The 17,223-nt window shown below is 41.2% G+C and overlaps 1 protein-coding gene across 1 annotated transcript in view; it reads right to left on the reverse strand.

Annotated features, from left to right (window-relative positions):
• Positions 1-17,223, reverse strand: part of epha6 (eph receptor A6) — a 164,431-nt gene that overhangs the window by 61,637 nt on the left and 85,571 nt on the right. The window lies entirely within an intron of this gene.

A 17,223-nucleotide genomic window follows, 5' to 3' on the forward strand; every position in this document is an offset into this window, starting at 1 on the left:
CAGCAGTAGTGTTAGGATTCCTCCGCATTTTCTCAAACCTGTCATCCTTTACTTGCCGTCCTTTTGCTTTCATTTATGCATCCCACTTCCCACTACCATGAATACATAAAAGGAGGGCAGAAAGAGATATTGCAGCAATACAGTAGAAAGATTGAGGCCTAAGGTGAGCTCAGTGTGACTGCCTTCAAAGCAGAACAGATTCTTACTCCAAAGCATGAACGATCCTTTGGGATGCAGGGAGGTGGAGAGTGACAGTGAGACACATATTTCAGCGCTTGTTGCACTTTAACTCTCACGTGTTATGGCACCGTAGTGACACTGGTGAGTGAAGCAACATCAATAGCTGAAACTACTTCATACATTCGGTACAGTACAGGCTGGTGCATTTAAACCCGTCTGCAGAAAACCCCTCAAAGAAATGAAGCAGATAATAATAACGTATTCCAGATGCGAGACATGCACGCAGAAAGAACACGCCAAAATACACTGCGTATCATTATGATTTAAATCTACACGCTGGGCAAAGTATAATTTCTAAAAGCTGAGAGTTAAATTAAATCTGAATGATAAAGTAAGCCGGCACTTTACAGACCCATTGTTGAGGCAGCAAATCATCGCGCATTATTCATCCACAGGCGTAGCAACAAACAACTCACAGAAACAGGTCATGAGTTATAGTATAGAACAACACCAGGCACATGTCCAAATTACTTTTGAGAAAACAAAATCATTCACTTGGCAACGCTAACTATACATGGGAACTGCAATATTCAGAAGTAAATGTTGAATTTAAGCTAGATTACTGTTGTATCTCTGATGATAATATCAGGCCATGTCCACAACGCGGTATTCGACTAGTGGGAGACACTGTTTACCACCAGTGGGTTATAATAACAACATAAGAATTGAAGATGAATCAAAGATTCATCAGGAAAACTCAGCTGAGCTACACGTTTATCTTTAATGTATTCAAATCCAGGCTTTCTATCTGTATGCATGATACTGTTTAGTGTGTCATGTCAAAAAGGATGTAGCGTATACAAATATGAATACAAGAATGGATACACATCTTAGACACAGGGATGTTGTGAGTTGGAATTAACGATGGATGTTATATTACAGACATCTAGACCTCCGAGAACTCTGTGCACAGATGTCATAAATCCACACAGTGCTTTTAAAGTTGAACTGTGAGCGACCTTTGGTGAATGTGTGATTTTGCCCCGAGGGTGTTCTTGAGGCAGACATGAAGGGGAAACCTGTCTCTCAAGTGTGTGTGTGTGTGATTGGAATGGGCAGCAGAGTCTTCACTGTATGCTGATGGACAAAGGGGTTGCTCAGCTTTAATATGAGGCAGACGTGATGAAAGAGAAGCTACTGAAGTGAATTCACAGGTGGGAGGAGTGCTCCAGGAACTGGCGCTTCACTGGCCGGTTGTTTTTTTTTTTCAGGCACTAAATTAACACAAAATGTTCTTGCAGAGGTGTACAAAACACCTTATGATATAAAATAACACCGTGTACGGGCGTTAAATGACCTCAGGTGCTTAAAAAAAAATTAGATTTTGTTTTTTAAATATATTTCCAACCACCAGAATGAGATTTGAGGCTTAACCTGAGGCCAGTTCAGCAGAATCTAATAAGTGAACCTGGAGTTAAGATTGTTTTGTCCAACATTAATTTACAAGTCAAGAGTGAACTTTGAAGCTCGTCACTGATTTATTTTGTATTCAAAAGCTACAGCTACCTTACATCTCTCATACAAGAAGTAAGTATGCAGTAAGTAATGATATGGACAAAACACCCCACAAGGATCATGTATGACAGGGGATGCACATGGCTCCATTGCATAAATTACTATTCATGACTACTGTTATTAAAAATTCATAAATCACATCAGTTTCCCTTTCATCTAACTACTTCTTTCTTACGATCTTTCTTCTGGTACGATTAGTCTTTGAATCATCACTACACAAACAAGGTTGACTACAGTCTAAAAAACAATCCTTCCATCTTCATCATAGGCTCAAAGCAACAGCTAATATGTAATAATGTGTAGTAATACAGACGAACTCCACTCCGCTTGATATTCAACATAAATGCCGGAGGGAAAGGAATAAGTGTATGGTTGGAGAGATGAAGACTGTGGGGATACCAGCGTGGGGAATTGCTGGCGAGTGTCTGATGGGATCAGTCACCCTTGGGTGATAAAGTCATTCGAATGGGGTTGAATAGGATTGGAAAAAAAAATCAGATAATATCAGATATCACAACGCTGTGGTTAGAGGGTAAATATACTGAGCACTTCAAACTTCCTCGTGCATCTTTCAGCTGGCTGCATCCTGCTATCGACCAACACAAAGACAGATCCGGATTCCCTAGATTCTGCAACAAGTAACAAGCTCTGGACAGTGGATTGTCAATAATTTTCAGTTTCACCAGATAAAAGTTTATGCAGATTACTGCAAAACACAAATGAGTACGGACCTGAACATCTGCCTACGCGTATATGAATTACCGTAACTCACTGATGGACAAAATTCAAAGAGCGGCTGAACACTGGGAAGTTGCGCTTTCTGGGTTAAAAAAAAAAAAAAAAAAAAAAAAATGGTAATGATGACGCACCGCTGCTGTTGGCTGCAGGTTGGGGAGCGATGCAAGACCGGGGAGCCCCGGGAAGAGAGAGTTGTTTGCAGGAATTTGTTTGTTAAAATGAAGTTATACCCTTGAGATGTCACAAAGGTCTTCCAGACAAAAGCACAACTTCCCAGGATTCAGCCACACTTTGTCAATAGAGCAAACCTCTGAGTTATGGTGATTGAGATACCACATGCTTTAACGTATCACCAGCGATACGTTAAAGGCTTTAAAGGGTTAAAGCAAAACTTGGGATATTTTACTGTAGAATAGCAGCAACTTGTACTGTGGATAAAGAATCTGCTTCCCTTGTATCACGTCGTACCAAAACATCTGCTCCTACACCATGTAACTTGGGTTGATCAGCTACAAGTGTACCACTTTACATCACTGCTGCTTCTTCCAAATGGAACTTGCAAGCGTAGCTATACAACAAAAGAAATGATGTACTCTAGTGGTAACATCAACCGCGAGTTGTGAGAACCGCACTGCAAACCAGCTGCTGGAGACTAGAAGCTTTTGGAGCTAGCAGTTACTGTCCACATGTGCCATTTCTGAAAATGTCTGCAGACCTGTCACAACTTGTGAACTTGGATCAGTTAATAAAAAATAAATAAATAAAAAATCCAGTTAAGATGTCAAGAATACCACAAAAGTGGGAGTTTATATTAACTTTTCTTTCGAAAATGGCCACACTATGGATTCTTGGCTACATATAAGAAGAAGAAGCTGGGTCAGTATTCTCAATATGGTCACTATGGCTGACTGGAGGAGACTGAAGAGGACATTGATGGACGAAGCTGAGGGAAAGGGAGTAATCGAGCAAGAAGCCAGACAAGCATAAATTCCCTCTGTCACTGTCGGGGCGCCCAGTCAGAAAATATACTGATTATTGGATAATAAATCCAGGCCCTTAGAATAACTATGCATTTACTAAATTACCATTTAGTGGGCGCCGATTAATTGAGCAAACAGTGATGGAGCTACTGATACGAACATATCATGTCTGCGTGGTGCAAAACGCAATTACCATGTGTTCAGCAATGATCAGCAGAAAGTTGTCACCATCCGAGGGGAGCACACTGGTTCAGAATGCAGATGCAAGCTCGGGCATATGAATTTCCCAAAAGACTGTGACTGCTTAACTAACAAGCGGTTCTCAGACGCTGAGTAATAGAGAGATATGCGGGTGAAGCTAATATTTCAGTGCAGCCTGCAGGAAGTCACGGTTCCAAATTGCTGAATAAAAATATTGAATGGGTTGGTTTTGATATGGATTCAAGCTGAAGTCGAACATGATGAATTAAAATTAATTGCAATTATTTGTTCTTCTATTTTATTTTAAAGTGATATTGAACACACATGGCGAACCTGAGTGAGCGGGAGGCGTGTCATTGCTGGTTGACGGGGTGGGTTTAAATATAGTAATTACTGATTAGCACCAACGGTACGCAGGTGTAATCTCACGTACCACCCAAAAAACAAGCCTCTACATTAACTGAGGTCACACATGCTGTGTATCCATAAGAAATGTGCAAATGCTAAACATCGCAAGAAAAAAATAGTAATGGATTGCTTTTCAAAAAACCTCTCAAGTATCACTAAAACATTTTTACGCTCTTATGATGTGCCCACACTGCTCATGGATCAGCAGCCTCGAACAACTGAAGAAAATGAGGCCACGGCAGATAAAACTGCATTCCCCGAGTGGAAACTCCAACATCATTTTTGCGTTTCAGCAGATGATCATGTTTGGCACACCTGGAATTAAAATCAGCAGCTATGCATTTAATGTCACAGGCAACTCAGTGACACGTAGGCAACTCTGATGCATATTATTACCTTACACAGCTCTTTCAGGTAATTATTATCTAATTATTGTTACAATAATCAATCAATTGGATACCTGATTTACTGGATTTGTTAAGTATAGTAAAGTATCACAGATTCTTCCGGTCCGTGTTCAACTAAAACAGCATTTCCCTGGGTGTAAAAGGAGATTTTATGTGCTTCTCTAATAAATACGCTGAGCTGATGACATATCTACTGAACACTTTTGTCTTTATTTGCATGCTTGGGATTGACATAATCCAAAAGTAACTAAAAGTAATCAGATACATTACTATTATATTGTGATACTTAGAGTAAGTTACTGATTAGATTTTTAAACTAACCTTCCCAAGCCTGGATATAGCGATACTTTACGAGTGTTACAGCTCATTCACAAAGCACCTTTCAATGGAAACACGTAGGAAGCACAATTGTTCTTTATCGCAAATTCAGAAATATCGTTTTTGTTTTTGGTGAAAAACTGTCCCCCAGGAGGTATAATCACACTGCTGTTTTCGTGGATTTTCTTTGTTATTTTGTCTTGGATTGTTTCTGCTCTTATATACATTTTAGTTTTTGACTTCTTATGTGCTCTTTCTGATCTATTGCGATTTATATTTTTCTGTGTTTTCTCTTATCCTTATGGCTTTCTCTTCGCTTTGCTCCCCATCTGCTGTCTGTCCTGTGATTGTTTGCTCCGCCCCCGTTAGTTGTGTCTTATTCCCTAATTAGTTTCACACCCATCAGCCATAACATTGAAACCACTGACGGGAAAATTAAATCATATTTATCATCTTGTGACAATACAATGTTCTGCTGGGAAACTTTTGGACTTGGTATTCTTCTGGATGTTTGTGTGACACGTACCACCCACTCAGACCAGGACCCCCCCTCATAGCAATGACACTTCTTGACGGCAGCAGACATCCCCAGCAGGATGCAGCCCGACACACACACACACAAAAATGGTTTAGGAACTCAAACCTGATCTGGCCTCCAAATTCACTAGATTCCAAACTGGTCAAGTATGTGTGGGATGATCCACAGAGGTCACTCCCCTCAACCCGTAGGACCCAAGGCCCCCATTAAAAACATTCTGTTCCCAGACGCTACAGGACACCTTCAGACTGCCCAAAACAACTGTTTTGAAGGCACAAAGGAGCCCTCAGCAATATCTGGAGGGTGGTCATAATCTTTTGCCTGATCAGTGTATAATTACTTTTTCCTTTCTTACTTCGCCATCTCGTCTGTGTTTGTCCCTGGGTGTTTCATTTGTGTTTTTCATGTTTCCTTGCTTGTGGTCACTCCCTTGTGTCCCCCGGTTCTCTGTGTTTTTTTCAGGTTTTGTTGTTCTTACGTGTCGATGTTACTTTTGTCTGATTCCTGTTGTTTGGATTGCCAACCTTGACTCTACTTTTTATTCTCACTAGACTTTTCAAGTTTCAATACACTGACCATTGTTATTCATTCCACCTTGCTTGTCATGTGTCCTGCATTTGCAACTATTGCAACCTAACCAGAAACGCCTGGAGAATAATTATGTGAGCGTCCTGTGCGAAACAGGAATCACCACCCAGTGGTTCCAGTGCAGTCCTTTACTAACCTGTCAAGCCACAAAATATATCAATGTGTGTCTAGACTCGATTCATATTTATGTGACTATGGAAAAAATAATGACGTTGACCTTTTGAAGTCTTCTGACCACCGTGATATTTTACTGATAGGATTATAGTGGAAACAATATCTGTGGATGGAAAGAAGGGAAAGGACCCAAACATGAGTAAATGAGATAAGGCCTTTAGCGATTCAGCAATAATGCAGTAAATCAAGGCCACACAGCTGCCACCAAAATGTCACGTGATATAATGGCGTCGGATGTCCGTGCTTACACTGATGAACTTACATGCCAAGCATGCGCATGGCCTTAAAGTTACAGAACGGGAGGGAGAGAAAGAATGGGCAAAGAGAAAGATAAAGGCGCATCAGCAGAATAAATACTCTTATAAATCACTGTGGGGACAGAGCTGTCGAATAAATTGCTCCCATCTTATTACCCCCTCCCTCTCCTCCCCGCCATATCGCCCAACACAAGAAGCATAAGGAACAGGCACGAATCCGCAAGAGTGTTGGTGTGAGACAGCGATGATGAAGATGACCCTGGCACTGACATATAAAACAACACAAGGCACGTGCGCGCACGACTCCAGCGGCGACGCAACGCAAAGCAGTCCCTCGATACACTTTCACGTACACACCTGGCAGTGTGCACCGTAATTGGGGCCGCCTGAGGCACGATCTTTGGGCTTGGGTACCAAGGGCGTGCATTCCTTCCAGAGAGGCAGATAAATCAAGTGTTAATAAGCCAGCGAGGATAGAGGCCCTATTTACGACTGCTCTATCCACAAGGCCAGTGTCGCTAGCCCCGCACACATGCACCCGCATACGCACCCACTTAATCTTTATCAGACAGAGGACCCCCTAGATATCCCTGCCCATACGACTGTATATCAAGGGAGAAAAAACTTTCTGTGATGTGATATATTCAGCATTTTTCATCACCGTCTCCTCTTTCCCATTAACCCATAATGGAGTAAGGATCTCAGGTAAATCTCCTCCTGTGACACACCCACACGCAGACACACACAGAGGTGATATCAGCCATGTCAGGCTACATTGATAGCCAAACCTCAGTACAGCAACACAGCGGAGAACAGTATTGATTCATTCACAGAAAGTCACCTTCCCCCTTCGCCCCATCCCCGACCGGAGCCTCCGGGGCCCCCGGCCATTCCACTCAGTCAATTTGTATGGCTGTTGTTATTATTAGTGTTTCTCTGCTATAGCGCTTTGGTCTCGGGGCACGGACATACCGCTTTATGATGCCGCGCCTAATAAACATCATTGTGATTTTCCCAGGCTAGTAATTAAGTATGGGGCTAATTTGTCATAGTTAGTTAGAGCGTGGCACAGTGCCAGAAGAGGGCTGCCTGGGAGGAATACGGTGGCTGAGAAGGCCAGGAGTTTTGTACACACACTATTCATTTAAAGCCACTGCTGCAGAATTATACTGGGGGCTGGTTTTAGGACAGAGGACAGAAGTTTTCTTAAATAGAATATGACATATCCGTGCACATGATATTACAGTACTGGGTTTTGACACCTGGTAACAAGACCGCCGGGACTTAGCACTTGTGTCTGGTCATAAATATGTTTTAAATCATTCAGATATTGAATAACTATTGAATAAATCTATTCTCCTCTCTTCATTTTGTTTGCTTGCCTCTGGTCTTAATAATTGTCTTTTTCAATGTGCCAGAGCATCCGATTGTATATTATGAAAATGTATGTCTCAAGGCGAGAAGAGCGAGAGCGAAGTGGAAAACAATTGGGGATGCAAACTCTGATGGGGGCACACAAATTAGGATTAGCATTCGGCCCCTTATTTTAAAGACATTACAGCAGAACAGCTATAAGCTTATAAAAAATAAATAAAGAAATCCAGCATGTCTCATATAACCTAGGAGTTAAATTGAAAGGAGACAAATTGTAATTGTAATGTAACGTGAACATGTTTATAGCACCAGCGCTCGCAAAAGAAACCAAATGGTAATGAATGGGGAGAGTGATAAAAGTTTTGTAGCGCAGGATTCAGGTGCTACAACATCACTGCATTTCCTCCAGTTTCTCAGTTAGACCATCAATGGACATGGTTTACAAGGAGCAGATTTCGCACTTACTTAAAATAGCAAGCCCACTGCTCCGAGCACACACACGCTGCCGTGTGATGGATGGGCTAAATGCAGAGGAAGAATTTCCTCGTGAGGGATCAATAAAGGAAATGCATTATATTTATTATTATTACAAAAGGCTCGACTATTTCTGACAGACTCAAAGTTAAAGAGTTTGACATATAACTGCGGAAAATTAATAGATGGGGAGCAAACCTGGAAACTATCTATCAAGTTCCAGCCACTCATTAATTTCAGAATTAATTTCAAAGTTCTGTTGTATATTTTATAGCTCTCAGAGGCCTGGGTCTAATATAACGACAGTTCGTTCCAGGACTGTCCTTTTAAACTTTAAAGCAAACGTTCCCCAAGTATGTGAGGGGATGTTGTAACAAGAGCTTAAAAACTGACATAATTTTTTTTTTAATTATGAATGTCTTCCTTGGAATTATTAAATTCCAGTGTGTTTTATCTGTAAAGCAAAGAGGTCTGCCCATCCCCCATTGCACCATTTAACTAAGTTTTAATTTTTCTCAGTAATGGAATACACTATGTTGACAACGGTGCTCACACTAAACCATAACACCTAAAAGGTGTGGGTTCTTCTGCACACGTTAAACTTGAGTATGTGACGTAGCATGAAGAGGAATCATCATGATCCTCTTCAGCGGTTACCTGCTTTCTAACTGATGACTGAGAAGACTGACGTTGTCCCAGCATTCGCTCAGTGTCATACCCAGATTAAATAAAACTGAGCAGTCACGCAGAGTGTAGTGGGTTCACACACAGACGAACACACCCTAATGTCAGGTTTGGTTTTGTTGATTGCCGCATTGTCTTTGTAGGGGCCCGGTTTGTGCATCTGCATCCACATGAGTGAAACAAAAAGAAGTGATCTGGACAGAGCCAAGTCACTGAGCGGCACTCTCCCTGCCAGCGCATTACTCCACGTCGTCAGATCTGAGTTTGTTGGATTTGCCCACCAGCTTTTCATCTACAAAAGAACGTCTGATTAGAGTCTCTCAAGTTGCTGAAAGAATGTTCTGATGCGTCGCCACTACTGAGAATCCTTTTCCGTCTCTGATTGCTTACAGTGACATACACAATTACGCAGCTGCTTCCTGTGATTAAAGATACTCTCCTGTTTCTAGGCCATTTCCTCCTTCTCCTCCTCCTCCTCCTCTGCACTCATCCACCTGTCCACCCCCACTTACTCTTATATCCGAGTCTGAAACACAGCCATTACTTCTGAAATGCCCCTTGTCAGTACGCTGTGTGGACACATACGATATCTGTCAGTTAAATGAAACCACACAATTGTGTCCTGTTCCGTTTTTTTTTTTTTTTTAATATAACAAAGCTATCTATAGTTCAATAAAATAGAGTATAGTGGAGTTCACAGCAGTTTGAATACATCTTTTTGCGGTTTTATTTTTATTTTAACACACAGGACAATGGACTATATCAAATGATGAACTGATCATTCTGTGATGTCACAGCTTTACTAAAGAGCAGTTTTAAATCTGAGAGGGTGAGCTGGCTACAGTTTTTAATATCTTGACAGTACCTAACTAAAGGAAGTGAGGCAGACAAGCAGCTAGGCCACACCCTTAATTATGCATGTCTTAAAGTTAAAGCTGTTTTCCCACCAGGCGGTAAACATGTCTATTTCTGCTTTTCTAACATGGATGTCTAATGGTATGGACACGCCAAACCGCCACCTTATGTTGCCTGCGTCTGGCTGTTTCTGAACACACTGCAATGACCCCAGCCAACGTCCAGCTAGCACATACCTTGAGGAAACCTCAAGAGCTGCCATTAGCTGAAAGGCTAAAGACTCATTAAGGGTACTGTGGGACATAGACGTTTCTGTTTGTTTCTGCTTCTTGATTCACTTTCCCCTACCTGCTTCAATTTCAACAATGGTGACTGAAACTCTTGTGGAAATTTTGCCGAAGACGAGTCATGCAAATGTTTGTATCTCCGAGCCTCCTCAGTTAACCTTTCCTCGATGTGTTCCACCTTTAGTGATCCAAAGCAATCAATTGTAAAATTGCAGAGATGGAAAAGCAGCCAGAAATACTAAAGCAGAAATCACGCTACTGCCAAGCGGGGAGCTTCACTTCAGCTACAGCGCTAGGGTCTGCGCATGATCTGCTTTGACACAGAAGTCTAAACCACCCGTAAGAAGCAAGGAATACAACTAGACGCTTACTGACAGCTCGATACCAGAAAATAGCTCTATGATGACTGACCAGCCTCAAGTGGCCATTTAAGGAAATACAGGTTTTACCACTTTATGTTGGCTTCATTTCCCATGATTTCTGAATGTTACATAACAATCCCTGCATCATGCAGCTATTTTTAATATAGAGCGAAACGATTCCTGGAGACTTCATGTTGTTCAACTGGTATCATCTGTGTTTCAGAACTGAGTGGCCTAATGTATAATGTAACACAATGCAAATCACCAGCAATGTTCACATTTACTCTTGCAGTGTCTAAGAGGGTGTGCGGTGGTGTTGAACTTCATCACACTGTGTGATTTCATATCTCATCCAATTATCAACAGAGCAGGTGGATACAATACCCTGAGCAATTAACACAACCCTGTTATAACCAAGGTGTAGACTAAATTGTAGCCTGGGAAGATCCGAAGTGTTCATTATGAACTTTGACACTGGGTAAAGTTTAAAGTTTTGTTGTGTTTTCCTGTAAACTCTGTCAAAATCACACATTTGCTAGTGCACTGAGGCAAACACGATTGTAAATATGTTTCTTTTTTGAGTTACACTTCTAATTTACAATATTTAACTGTATTTCTAATTATAATAATTATGGATGTATATGCTATATTGGTTGATGTTTAGCATTAAATGCACCAGAACACGACTGTGATGATGATTTGGTGCTTGTGGGTGAAAACAGGGGTGGCTGCTGCTCAGTAGGTAGAGCGGTTAGTGGTTCGATCCCTGGAATGTGCCACATGGTTTGAGTACTAATAGGTAGAAAACTGCTAAATAAAAGCAAGACCATTTATCAGTAGTCTGAATTACCGATTTAACAGATGAAGGCTAACATGAGAGAACCTGACTGAAGACGTCTCAATACTAATGGAACGTAACGGAATAATCTCCCGGTCAAACTCCACTTCCCAAAAGTGATATGCCACCTCTGCAATAGGAATGGGTGTTAACTTATTGGACACGATATACCACCAAAAACAATCCCCACGATAAGAATTTGGCATCTGGTGATAAAGATGATAAACGCAAGTTGATGACTTAGGTGCATGTCACGTACTCGACGTGCTCACAGCCACTCGTAGCTGTAGCTCACCTGCGGCTAACGGCTAAACGAGGCTCCTCATCAATAACATGGAACTGGTTCGGATGTCATGAGGTGGATGTGGAACACACTTGTCCCATATGCAAGGTTTGCAAAAAAAAAAAATAAATAAATAAATAGAATGGCTAAGGATAGCAACACAACGATGAGGGCCAGGAAAAGCCTCAGGAGAAAGCAGCCACATCCTCCAGTAAATTAGGGTGACCAGAACTCCCCGATTTCTTTTACTGTTTTATGAATGAGAAAAAAAGTGCTACAACTACAACTATTATGGCAGCCAGTCGAGCTGCTATTGACACAGTTTAAATATGTTTAAATATGACTGAATATGTCAAAATAATATCTTGAATAACCTTGATGACATTTAATTTTTTTTTATCTTGTCGCTGTAAATGTCCCCGAATTTCATTCCAGAAATCTGGTCACCTTAAAATTAAAATTTTTTAAATGAAAGTAAAGCGATGGAAAGACAGAACCAAAGGGATTGTGTTTTGCCTGCTGGAAGATATGTTTCTGTTTTCATATTTCAGACTAATAGAGCACGATTAGTTACTACAGTTTTCTCCACAACTTCCGAATTAAACCTGAGACATGTAGAATGTAGAGACAGACTGAGTCAAAAACACGGATTGAAATTATAATATGAGTATTGTGACTTTTATCGTTATCGCTGGAATGGCAAAATTTATCACAATATTTTTTTTTTAGCCCACATTGTCCATCCCTACTCCACAACCTGGTTAAAAGATAAAAAAAAAAAATTATCTATTTGAAAAAAATAGTGATGCAGTTAAGTTGTGTTTCGGCTCCACCCCTAGTCTCCATGTGTCTGGATCATTTCTCCTGCACTCTCTTTATCCTCTGCCCACATTTCTTGTCAGCTAATTTAGCCTCTTCTTCATTCCGCCGCCCTCATCTTTGCTCTTTCGATCCACTCCTCACTCAATCTTCTTCTCCTACTCTGCTTTTCATTTTCTGCCTTCTTTCAGCGTCTTCTTCCTCTGCGTCCCTTTAGTTGTCCTCCCCCCTGCCCCCCCCACCCCCTCAACACTTCTACCTCCCAGGCTTACTCATTCATTTTCACTCATCCTCTCGTCACTTAACCTTCTACACGCACATCCAGCTGTCACTAGTCCTCCAGCTGCTTCTCAGTCTTTCCTTTTCCTCCTGACCTTTCCACACCAAGTATTCATACGGCAGTTTGCTGAAACAATGTAGAAATAACTTCAGAGACATAATTTTATGGTGTGGGACGTAAACTTCCATTATGCTGAGTGTAAACTATTAAGGCACCCAGGGCGCGGCGGTGCCACGCTCCTGATGTTGACTTAAAGCGCCACAATTACGCACATAATTTCTCCTGAATCCATTTCTCTTTTTGCCAATTTGAGGGGATTTTCTCCAGGCCGAGACCCTCCTCTACTGTTAATCCTTACGCGTTAAAATTCTCCACAGAGTCTCAATTCCCATGTGTGTTACAAAGATTGATGGCTGTGCATATATCACGAAATACTGAAAAGGTTATGGCCGACAGGAAACTATCACATGCCCGTACACTTTCTCTATGTGTAAAATATTTCAGTGTGCGTGCGTGTGTGTGCGCGTTTGCAAAAGCAGCCCATCGTAAGCACAACAAATCGCATACCGACATCACTGGCGGGAGGCATTTACCAAAACGGCCATCTGCATTTTAATGACAAAGTCTAATTTATTTATGGCTAGAGTACATTATTACAGCAGACCCTTGATATTTCGCGCAACGCTCAAAAATCGGCATTGCTGTCTCATTTCTGCTGATGGCAACGCTATGCTAATGGCGTTGGAATTTTCTGTGCACCTTTCCAAACAAGCCCATCACAGAGAGGTTTAGGGGCAGAAATGCCCTAGAGTATCTATGCATATATACTGTATATATATATATATACACACACACACACACACACACACACACACACACACATATATAGTATATTTATTGCTGTTTCAAGAAGATCTGCATGACTATCATTGACTTAAATTATTATGCTGCCCCTATTCACACTTTAAACAGTTTAAGAAGCCACTTCAAACATTACATTGCGCGTCTAGCGTCATACTCTAGCTGTGGTACTTAAGTGTTTGCTGGACTTGGAAGAAATCATGTTGTGTTCTTTAAAAAGCATTGGTATTTGTGGCAGATAATGTGTTTCATTAAATATTGAAGGTATTTCTATCCGCAGATGCAAATGTGACACTTGATTTCACAGCGCTGTGCATTAGCCATCTCTCAATTCTTGCCAGAGCACAGCAAGGGCAGAAACATCAGCTTTCTACAATTTAGCTGATGAATTAGGAAAGTGGCTTGTACTATTCTTGCAACCGTGACAAGAAGATTGTGTGTTAATGTTCTGATCGTTCTAGCCCTTTTTCTAACCCATCGTGACATTCTAACCGGCGTCAACAGAAGAAAACTCTGGTGGAATGACGAAGATCCTTTCCGTTGGAAAGAAACACAATCTCACCACATGAGACATATCATTATCCAAGTCTTCCATAGAAGAAGACTTCACCACAGCAAATAGAAAAAGGGTTCAGCCCAAGTTGGCAACTGTCCATAAGCCTAAAGAGTAGAAACGCCTGATTAGGTTGCCAAAAAAAAAACATCTAAAAACCACTTCTGGAGCAACGTTCTTTGGACACATTAAACTGTGGCAATGAAGGGAAGAAAATAATACAGAAAAAGGCTGTTCACTTGTCACGATCCAAACCATATATGGCCGAGGAAGTCACCTGATCTGCTGAAGACAAAACTTAAGGCAGAAAGAAATACAAGCAGCAACAGACAGAATGCAGTTACAGTGAAGGCTTGGCAAAGCATCACAAAGGAAGAAATGATTCCCACCTCCCACCCTCTAAAGACATGCTCGTTAGGCTGATTGGTGACTCTTAATTGACCCTAGTCGTGTTGTTTGTCTTTCTGCGATAGGCTGGCGACCTGTCCAGAGTGTATCCCGCCTCTTGCCTGATGCTGGCTCGAATAGGCTAAGCGGTATGGAAGATGGAACTACATTAAAAGCCCCTGACAGTATGGGATTGTGTATTAAAATGGGCTTAACATATATATATATATACAGATGAAATGATCACCAGCTCTACAGTAAGCTATTGTGTAGTATTATATTAAACTTGGACCGACAGTGCTGTAAGTAACAGCACTGTGAGTGCTATCGCGTGCATGAATCATCCTCCTCCATACCTGTTCTAGTTGAGGTGTAAAAAGGAGACATTGCACCTTATGGTGTGCGCGCGGAAGCGCCAGGATGCGGAGGGTGAGAATGTCTATGATGTCGCATGGCTTCACACTCACAAGTGTAATTGCAGTTTCAGGGGAGAGACGAGAACTGAATGGAGTTGATTAAGGGAACTAAACTAACACACTTATTAAAATCTTCATGAATACGGCCCAGAATTTCAATAATGTGTGTAAAGTAAGTGTGTATTTGTAACAATGCATAAGAGATTATGTACGATACTATGACACTGAGAGGTATATGATGAAGAAGACGTTTATCACTTTAAGCTTATAATGGCGACACTAAATGAGACACACCTTAAAAGATTTGCTCACATGCTCTATTCACAAATCTTTTGAAATATGCTGAAGAGCAGAGTCATGAGACCTCCTTGATGGCGCCCTCTACGGTTATGAGCCTACACACAGCCAGCCCTGTAATCAATAACCTTTCATGGTTTCTATTAAATTAAATGACATCAACTATTGACCTACTGACCAAACTTTGGTTTCTGTCAAGGTGATAGTGGTAAAATACATCATCTGTCTGCTTATCACTGCCCGAGGCCCATAAATCTGCCTCGTCCCTTGAGCATTTTAAATAGCTGCAGCTGTGTGTATTAGTGTTGAAATGGGCCTCGCACACAGTCCAGGGACCTGCCACGGCTATGTGCTAAACTTGGCGTCTTAATGAAATAAAAAGGCTACATCTAACATTGAGTTAACTGTAAAGGCTCGACTTGTCCCCTGTGACACAGAGCAGTGCATTTAATGTGTTTTGACTGCATGAGGAAAATATATTTCTCCCAGCCTCCCACAGCAGTGGAATGATGGAGGGAAGGAGAGGAAGAGAGAGAGGAAGGAACAAATACGAAGAAAGAAAAAACAAACATGTCTGAGATGAGAAAGAGAGAGTGGAAAAAAAGGGGTTAGAGAATAGTCAGGGGAAAGAGAAGGAGGAGGGCGCCAACAGAAAACACAGTGTTTGCAAATCACAAATTAAAAGCACAAGCTTGCCATACACCTAATAATATCCCAGAGGAAATATGAGCCTTTCAGCATAAATAACTTATTTGGGAACAAACAGACACCTTGGACCTGTGTGTCATTTACAGAAGTGGTGAAGGAAAAAAAAAAGATTACAAATACCAGGCGGACATTATACTGTCGCCCTGAATAAACTCTAGACACGTTTTTCTTTACTGTACACAAGGTCAAAGACAATGAGGCTTAATATTTATTTAAAAATATCTCCACCAAGGCCTCATGGTCCTAATAATGTTTAATAATAGTGTTTACTTAGAATAGCTTACCTTGTACACACAGTAACTCAAATTAAAGTTAAAGGCTTAGAATGCTATTAATTATACTTGTATAATTACTTTATACTTTACTCATACTTTTCATCCATCAAGGTTTGGGTCGCGTGTTTATTGTTTCATAAAGATAAAGAAATCCAGTCCTCTGTGTATGACGCAATCATGTACATTAGTAACAAATTAAGGAATGGGTGACATCTTCAGAGGAAGTGAATGTAAATGACCTAACGAGTTTTCTTGTAAACAGACTGTTCTCACCACAACGTGCTGTGTGTAACCTTGTGCGTAACACAAAAGTGGTTGAATGGATTTCAGCCGAACTTGTGAAACCAGTATCAGTTGCGTGTGTGTTTTTTTTCTTCTGTGCATTTCTTGGTGCAAGTGGGAAATTGTAGCAGGAATGAGAATGTACGGTATGTGTCCTCACAAAAGCAGTGCTCCATAGTGCTGCTAGTGGTGTTACTACTATTACTGTAAATAGAGGAGACACACTTCTTCTGTTGCATTGCACTGTCTGCTTGTTAAACCAATACTTCTAGAAGGATATGAGCCGTCAGTGTCCACAACTCATGACAACAAACATGAAATGCTCTATACATTCTACTGCCTTCCCTGCCATAAACTAATCCAATGTTCCCTAGCTCGTGGCTTAACCATCTTCACACTTCACTAAAATCTAGCGTTTGAGTTATTGTGCTAACATATGGACCTGAATAATGACGGTCATAATGAATGTGTGTTTACCAACTAATTATATAAAGTCACGGATACATAGATCCCAGCATCCCATTTGTCTTTTATCACCATATACTAGTGCTTCTCAAACTTTTTTAGTTGCACCCCATTGCAGTAACCCCGGATCTCCACCAGACGCATGTGCGGTGCGGTCGCAGCTCCGTAGTAGATCGCAGCAAATCAGGTCAATGGGTTTCCTAGGGTGTATTTCAAGAAGCGTCCAGGAAGCGTGGTGATACACCACTAAATATAGGCGGCTGTCCTATTTTTCCAGATTGGTGCTTGGAAACCGCATCAATGCGAGCAGATCGAATCGTTCAGGCATGAAGTCTATCGCTGGAAAACATAGTGGATGC

Source organism: Mugil cephalus, chromosome 12, assembly GCF_022458985.1.
Source record: "Mugil cephalus isolate CIBA_MC_2020 chromosome 12, CIBA_Mcephalus_1.1, whole genome shotgun sequence".
Lineage (NCBI taxonomy): Eukaryota > Metazoa > Chordata > Actinopteri > Mugiliformes > Mugilidae > Mugil > Mugil cephalus.